Here is a 9121-nt window from a genome sequence, read left to right on the forward strand (position 1 = left end):
TTAGTGCTGAAGTTAGGTAGTGTCAATCCTTCATATTTCTCTATAGTATAATGCTGGCTATTCTGGGTCTTTTGTTGTATAACCTTTAGGATAAATTTGTTAATATCCACAAAATAACTATTAAATGTATAGATCACATTGGAGACAACTATCATCTTATCAGTACTGAGACTTCCTCTCCATGAATATAAAATACTCCTCCACTTATTTTGATATTTTTTCATCAGTTTTGTAGTTTTCCTCCTATATATCATGTACACATGTTCTTAGATTTACAACAAAGTATCCCCGCCCCCTTGGTGCTATTGTACATGGTATTGTATTTTCAATGGTGTATTGCTGGAATATAGGATATCAATGATGTTTGTATATTTTCCTTATGTCTTGAATCTTCCTCTGATTGTTTATTAGCTACAAGAGTTTTTGGTCAATCTGGAGGGATTTTCTACAGTCATGTCATCTGCAAGCAAGAATGGTTATATCTCTTCCTACCCATCTTTTTTAGTCTGTTTTGTGTTGCTATAACAGAATTACCTGAGACTGGGTAATTTATAAAGAAGAGAGGTTTATTTGGCTTACGATTCGGGGACAGCTGCATCTGGCACGGGCCTCAGGCTGCTTCTACTCATGGCAGAAAAGTGGCAGGTTGCCAGTGGGTACAAACAGATCACATGGCGGGAGGAAGCAAGAGAGTGGAGGTGCCAGGGTCCTTTAAACAATCAGCTTTTGTGGGAACTATTAGAGCAAAAAGTCACTCACCACCCCTCCTCCCCCAGGGAGAGCATTAATCCATTCATGAGGGATCCACCCCCATGACTCAATCAGTTTCCTACACTGCCACATTGGGGATCAAATTTCCACATGAGTTTTGGAAGGGACAACACATCCAAACTCCATCACCATCTCAGTACTTTTTAACTCCTATTCTTAATGTATTCTATTAGCTAGGACATCTTGGATAATAATAAATAAGAGTAGTGAGAGGAGACATACTTGCCTTGTACCCAAGCTTAGTGAGAAAGCATCCAGTTTGTCAAACTTAAATATGTTAGCTATCAGTTCTTTTTACAAGTTCTTTATCAAGCTGAAAAATTTTGCTTTCAATCCTGGCTTGCTGAAAGCTTTTCTCATGCATAGGTGTTGAAATATGTCAAAGGCCTTTTCTGCATATTGATATAATTATGATTTTTCCTTTTCCTGTTGATATGATGGATTCCATTGATTTTCAAATGCTGACCCCAGCCTTGCAAATCTGCAATAAGTGTCTCTTGGTCACAGTGTACAGTTCTTTTAATACACAGATTCAATTTGCTATTGTTGAGGATTTTTTCATCTTAAAGGATGGGACCACACCACTATGGTTGCAATAGTCCACCAAGATGCACAATTAAGCAAAGCATACTGCAATGTACACACCATCTTACCTTTTCTATTACCATTATGGTCACCAGCAGAAGTGTGTGTCCTTGCCAAAGGTTGGATTCAGGTATCAAGACGGATAACACCACATAAATGCTGAGGGTATATAGTCTTATTCCTCGCATGACTGAGATCTCTGGGGGGAGCAAGGCAGGCCACTCAAGTAAGTGTAAAAAGAGTTGAGAGAGCAAGGAAAGGACCCTGCATGGGTATTTACTTAGGGTAGGGCTGGGGCTAGGTGAGAGTTCCCCCTCATGGGCAGGGCTTTGTGTAGTCTGAATCTCTTGCCTGTACCAGAGGAGGGAATCCCAGGCTTTCTCCACAGCTAGTCCAGGTGTGGAACAAAAAGGAAACCAGGAAGGCTTAGGCTTCAACTGTCAGCAGCCAAACATCAAAATGTGGAGCATGACTACTCATTAGAAGAACAAACGTGGGAATGAAAGATTTGCCTTTGCAATTGCTAGTTTTACATAAACAAACACTGACAAAATGCAGAAGTTATTTGAGGGTGGCTGGAGCAAGAGCCCTGAAGTGGACGAAGATGTGCTGGCAGTGAGTTTTTTTGTTTGACTTTCCCATCTTGGGTATTCTTTAAAACCTTCACGACACTATTTACTATTTTCTGGCCTATACTCTCCAGGAAATAGTACTCCTCTGCCTTGAGCATATAAGGGACACGTACCAGGCAACTAGAAACCACCCTACAGCCCAAAGCCTGCTGAAATGATTTAAACTGGCTAATGCAGGGCTGTTCCCCCTGCCCGGCCTTTACTGTGAAAACTCCAATAAAGGCAGAGGCCTAAACCTTCCCTTTCTTCCTATCTTCTGCCTCCTGACCATTCTGGTGTCTTTCCAGTGTGGCCCTGTGTGATGTGCCATGCTTCCTGTCTCTAGGATTTGTGAGTATAATCAACTTTGTTTTTTCCTGAGCCTTCCATGTTTCTTCTTATGACCGCACCTGACTGATCATCTCATAAAATACAAAACAGTCATTTCCTCTAAGTCTCCATTTCCTGTCACTAAATGAGGGAAAATATTGGTGCTTTCATGGTAAGGAGGCTGTGATGATGAGGTGTAATGAGGCACGGTGTGTAAGGTACTGAGTGTGGGGCCTGCCACTTGGTGTCCATCCCTAAAGTGTGTTTATCACTGGTGTCAGCATTGCTGTGACTACGCTCTTTGTCATTGTCATGATTATGTCACAGAGAATTAGAAGGCACAACTTGTTGCAATTGTATCTAGAACAATTTACAGTGCAGGTGAAGCAATTGTTCCCTTAAAGTAAGGGAGAAACTGGCCTATAAATCTCCTGAGAATTAATTAATGCTTGCAATTCAGTTCTCTGATGGCTACACTGATATTCTCTGGTTGTTTGTTGATACTTTAAAATCCTTATTAAATACATTCTGTGATGATATGTTTTTGGAAGTTTATGCCTTCCCCACTAGATAGAACAATTTGGTTTATTCTTCCTCCCATTCCTACCTCAAATATTACGTTAATATTTTAGTCAGACCATGAAAAAAAATATTTACTAAGGCAAATATATACCAGCCAGCTGACCCTCCCCAAAAGGCAAATATATATCTTGATATTCTGCCATTTAAAGGTACTTCATGAAATGTGCTGTGAGAAGAACCTATTGCTCCTTCTTTTCCATTCACAACTTCTTAAATCTTGGGTTCCTCATTTTCAGGAGGTTCATATTTCAAGGTCATGAGAAAAAGATCTCTTTCTGTACAAAGAACTCCCTGAGCTGTGTAAGTATGAAGATCAATATGAGTCTTGACTTTTAATGCACTTCTCTGAGTGCAGGCGCACGTACCAACAGAATAATATGTTCTGGCCTTCATGTTGCTATCATGGATATCAAAAGGGAACCCTCCTGTTACCCACCATAACCTTAACCCTGGAAACTCTAACTTCTGGCTTCTGGCTAATTTGTTTCCTGGTGAAGCCCATCTTCCTGGCTTTCAGAAGGAAGCCTTCTTGCTGTGTCCTCAAATGGTGGAGAGAAGAAGAGAGACAGCTCTCTATTCTTCTTAGGGGGCCAAAAAACCTATTCTGAGACAACCCTCATGGCCTCATGGAATATTAAGTACCTCCCAAAGGATCCATCTCCAAATACCATCATGTTGGGGTTTAGGACTTTAAAGTATGAATCTGGGGGGGGGGAGACTAAATTCAGTACACAGCAAGGAGTAAACAGAAAGAAGTTCATAAAAGGGGCTTGTGGCCTATGTAAGCAGACTGAACTTTACTGACTAAACAAATGGTACGCAAGTTTCAGCAAAAAAGAGAGGTATATTTTAAGAATGCCAGAGAGAAAGGACACTGAGGTAGCTGTATATTTGTATGAAAAAACAATGCCATAAACACCAACATGGAGAATCGTTGTACCTTCCTAGGGAAAAGAAGTAATTTTTTTGAAAGCAGTAGCAGTTGAAAGGTAAAAAAGATAATACTTTTTAGCAAGTACAAACTCAGTGCAAACTATAAATTAGAAATTCTGTCATGACAGAAATGATTTCTTGGGCTTATTCCCCCACACCTTACAAAAGATGTTCAGTGAATACTGGCTGGAGAAATGGGCACAGCCAAACCTTCTAAAAAGACATGTGAGGTGCTGAAAATTGAAGATTCCTAGAAATTTCATTTAATTTAATAAATGAAATTTAGCTTACATATAAGGATACTCAGGTATATTTATTGTTCAAACTTGGATACCCATGAAAAGGAGAGAAAGTACTATAAAAACTTGTGCTGAGACAACAGGCATAATCAAGGACTGTCCTTGGCAAACCAACACACATGGCGAGATGATTTCTGAGGCAGTATGGGAACTGGCCTCACCACACCACAAGGCCAAGTCTTACACTGTTAAAGAAAAATATGTCGCACACCTCCGTCATCAGATAGCACTCCTCAGTGAACATGATGGATCAAGACAAAAAGAAGAGTAGTATTCTATAACCAAGTTTCTAAAAGTGGTAGAAGAGAACACATTCCAACTCATAAAAATGACCACAATTTCCCTTTTCTCAATAATGCCACTGATTGGTGCTTCTTATGAATGAGACTTACCTCCACTCCATTCTTTCTGCCTTCAAGGTAAGAACTGTTATGGTTACCAAGGATAGAATTAAGTTCACCTGCTCACAGAATCCAATACAGGGAAACATCTCACTTTCCTTGAATAGCAAACAATCCACCTAAAACAAACCTATACAGCAAACCTGACACACCACACAGTAATTTACAGTTTGTGGTCACATTACAATATTTTATTACACCTCTTTGACAACCGGTATGGTCCTGGTGCTCTTCAGTAAGAAGGCACTCAAAACCAACATGATTCAACCTTTGGTATGAATAAATGAGAAATTACTATAAGATATAAACTCTAACTATAGAAACGTGACAATAAAACTCTCACGAGGAAAGAAATACCTAAAGTTGTATGCACATAGGAATATTGACTCTTGATGTCAAACAAATATACTTGTAAAATTATAAGCCTGATCTGATCTGTGATCACAACGGGATACGGTATTTTAGTACATCTTCTCAGTAAATGAAAAAGACAGTAACATTTATTAGTATACAAATTGTCTGAAAATAGATAATTAGCTATTTTTAACAAACTGTACATTAATATTGTTTGAAGAAAAAACCATTTTTTTAAATCATATCCAATCAACAATTATTGAAGATGGACTGAGCTGTAACAGTAAAAACCTGCAAATTTCCTGATAGGAAGAAGGTGCTTGTTCTCACATGAAAGTACTGGGTGAGACCAGTCATAGCACAAAGCAGCAGAGGAACAATTTCCCATCTAGTTGTTTTTCACGGCACTGTTGGAGCTGTCATCCTGAATCAGAAAAACAGTCACTACCATTAAGAATAAAGATGTTACTATGCCTATTAGGCCTCATACAAATTCAGTCTATAGACCAAGGGAGTCAGACCATCAGAATACTCCCAACCACGACAGTATGAATTCGTTCCCTCGTACACACATATGGGCTTGTTAGAAAACCCAAACTGTACATGGATCGTTAATGTGCAGCTTCTAGACACATCTGTAGAAACCTACACTTCGTAGAACACAGAAGTCAAATGGTGGTGATTTCGAGGATACTTTCTAAAAAAACTTTATTTAAAAAGATCTCTTTAACATTCACTTGTTCATATTGGTAGGGTACAGTGTGTTGTTTCAGTACATGCATGTACTTCACAGTGACTATATACAGTGGATAACGTAGTTTTATACCATTAGTCCACCACTTCTCCTTTCTCCTCCACCCCCTTCCCCTCCAGCCTGCTGGTAACCATTATTCTACTCTTTACTTCTATGACAACCACTTTTTAACTTTTTTCTAAGATTCCACATGAGTGAGTTCATGTGGTATTTATCTTTCTGTACCTGACTTACTTCATTTAACATAATGGTTTAGGGGCCGGCCTGTGGCTCACTCGGGAGAGTGCAGTGCTGATAACACCAAGGCCACGGGTTCGGATCCCACATAGGGATGGCCAGTTTGCTCACTGGCTGAGCGTGGTGCTGACAACACCAAGTCAAGGGTTAAGATCCCCTTACCGGTCATCTAAAAAAAAAAAAAAAAAAAAAAAAACATAATGGTTTAGTTCCATCCATGTTGCTGCAATTGACAGGGTATCGCTTCTTTTTATAGCTGAATAGTATTCCATTGCAACTGAAAGAACTGAAGGCTTTACCACATTTTTTACCCTCATAGAGTTTCTCTCTAGTCTGAGTTCTTTCATCTCTTCAAAATGAAGAGAAAAAAATCAAAGACTTTCCCACATTCCTGACAATGATAAGGTCCATTTCAATTGTGCCTTATCATATGCCTTCTAAACTTTATGAGATAAAGGCTTTCCCCCCTTCCTTGCATTCAATGTATGTGTTTCTTCTAGTGTGAATTCCCTCATGTTTTCAAATATAACTGAACTACTGAAAGCTCTACCACATCTTTTACATTTGTAAGGTTTTTCTCCAGTGGCAGTCCTCTCATGTTTTCCAGTGTTACTGATAAAATTGAATGCTTGCTCACATTCCTTACAATAAATGGGTTTTGCTTCAGTATGTGTTCTTCCATGTTTTTGAAAAAAAATTGGAGCAAGTGAAGGCTTTTCCACATTGTTTATATTCATAGGGTTTCTCTACAAAAGTGTCTGAAATGAACTGAAATGAACTTAAAGTGAACTGGAGAGAATCAGAGGCTTTCTCACAACCCTTACATTTTTTTTTTTTTTTAAAAGATGACCGGTAAGGGGATCCCAACCCTTGACCCGGTGCTGTCAGCACCACGCTCAGCCAGCGAGCGAACCGGCCATCCCCACGTGGGATCCGAACCCGGGGCCCTGGTGCCATCAGCACCGCACTCTACCGAGTGAGCCACGGGCCGGCCCAACCCTTACATTTTTAAGTTCCTTTACCAGTGTGCATTTTCATATGTTTCCAAACAGACTGAAGAGAAATGTAGGTTTTCCCACATTTCTTACACTCATAGGGTTTCTCTCCAGTGTGAATTCTTTCATGCATCCTAATGGAACTGGACCTACTAAAGGCCTTATGACATTGTTTACATTTATAGGGTTTCTCTCCAGTATGTGTTCTTTCATGATATCGACAGGCACTGGATTGACTGAAGGCCTTACCACAGTGTTTACATTCATAGGGTTTCTCTCCAGTGTGAGTTCTTTCGTGCATTCTAAGGGAAATTGAATGACTGAAGGTTTTACCACATTGTTTACATTTATAGGGTTTCTCTCCAGTGTGAGTTCTTTCATGTCTTCGACAGGTACTGGAATGACTAAAGGCTTTTCCACATTGTTTACATTCATAGGGTTTCTCTCCAGTATGAGTTCTTTCATGTCTCCGAAAGGAACTAGAACAACTGAAGGTTTTCCCACATTGTTTACATTCACAGGGTTTCTCTCCAGTGTGAGTTCTTTTATGTTTTCGAAAGGAAGAGGAATCACTAAAGGCTTTACCACATTGCTTACATTCATAGGGTTTCTCTCCAGTGTGCGTCCTTTCATGTATTTGAATGTAATTAGAACGACTGAACACCTTCCCACATTGCTTACATTCATGGTGTTTCTGTCTAGTATAAGGTTGATCAGATATACAAAATAAACTAGGATCGCCAAAGCCTCTTCCATAAATCTTACATTTTTGTGATCCATCTTTACCGTGTGTTATCATGTGTCTTTGAACATGTATGAGAGAAATGAAGGTTTTTCCACATTTCTTACAATCAAAGGGTTTCTCTCTAGTTTGAGTCCTTTCACGTATTCTAAAGGAGTGGTGATAACTGAAGGCTTTTGCATATTGCTTACATTCATATGTCTTCTCTTTATATTCCTGATACTTACGTGGTTTCTGTCCAGTATAAGCTCTGATGTGTTCATTAAGGGATGAACGACAAGTGAAGACTTCTCCACATACACTGCTTACATGTGGTTTTACTCCAAGAGCAGTTTTCATCTTCAGAATGCAATCCAGAATCTGGCTGAAGTTCTGTCCATATTGACTAACCTCTTTACTTTCATAGTCTCTCTCTACTATATGACTTCTGTAACAAATGACAAGCACATTACTATGGGTTCATTTATAAATGATTTTATATCTATTAATAGGTATCTGACTTACATTTTTAACATTAGCAAGACAAATATAGGCTTTATGCTCTGTGTGTATTATTTAAACACGAATGAATGAAATGGTCTGCACAATGACTCAACCATAACTATTATGAAAACACTGATATTTACATAAGGTTTATTAATACTGTGTCTCTTGGGCCGGCCCTGTGGCTCACTCGGGAGAGTGCGGTGCTGACAACACCAAGTCAAGGGTTAAGATCCCCTTACCGGTCATCTTTAAAAAAAAAAAAAAAAAAAAAATTGTCTCAGTGACCTATTTTGGAAATGCTCAACAGGAGTGTCACATTTAAGTAGGTATTTTTGAAGAAAATTTTCTAATAAAAAAATTAGAATTCGTGCTCATTTGTTTTGTTTGTTTTTACAATTTCCTAACATTCTAAGATCTGTCAAGGAACACTGTGTTCGTTTATGTGTGCAACTCACCTTAGATTTCTTGTGGGATTTTTGTATTGATCTTCAATGTTTTGGTCATCCCATTCTTTCCCTAAAATGCAGACCCAGAAAAATCATCATAAATTATCAAAAATTACATAAAACTTGTTTGAATCTGTGTTCATGGAAGCCATTCCTGATTTATTCATACTCATATTTTTCCATATTCTAAATCATTGACAACCATGAAATACTTGTTCTGTATTTGATTAAGTAAAGAATGTTGTCATCCTTACCTATACAAGCCAGGTTCCCTAGTGTTTCCAACATCACATCTCTGTAGAGATTTTTCTGGGAAGGATCCAGCAAAGCCCACTCCTCCAACGTGAAGTTCACAGCCACATCCTCAAAGGCAACTGAGTCCTGAAACATCCCACATGTGTAGGGAAGAATGGGTAAGACTGACAACACTTCAAATGTCTAGAGTCACTTCCTCCCACACAGCAACTCTGATGCTAGAATTGAACTGCTCAGTAAAGCAACAGCTGCAGAGGAGCATGCCCCTGTTTGGTAGGTCCAGGAGTAAAATGTGCTCCCTGAGTCACCCTAATGTCTCTTTGTACGGAAGGTCTGTAGC

General features: G+C 39.1%; 1 pseudogene; it reads right to left on the reverse strand.

Moving 5' to 3' along the window:
* Positions 1 to 6251: 6251 nt before the first annotated feature.
* On the reverse strand, positions 6252 to 8916 carry LOC103597438 (annotated as a pseudogene).
* Positions 8917 to 9121: the final 205 nt, after the last annotated feature.

This window comes from Galeopterus variegatus, unplaced genomic scaffold (genome assembly GCF_000696425.1).
Source record: "Galeopterus variegatus unplaced genomic scaffold, G_variegatus-3.0.2 Scaffold2313, whole genome shotgun sequence".
Taxonomy (NCBI): Eukaryota; Metazoa; Chordata; class Mammalia; order Dermoptera; family Cynocephalidae; genus Galeopterus; species Galeopterus variegatus.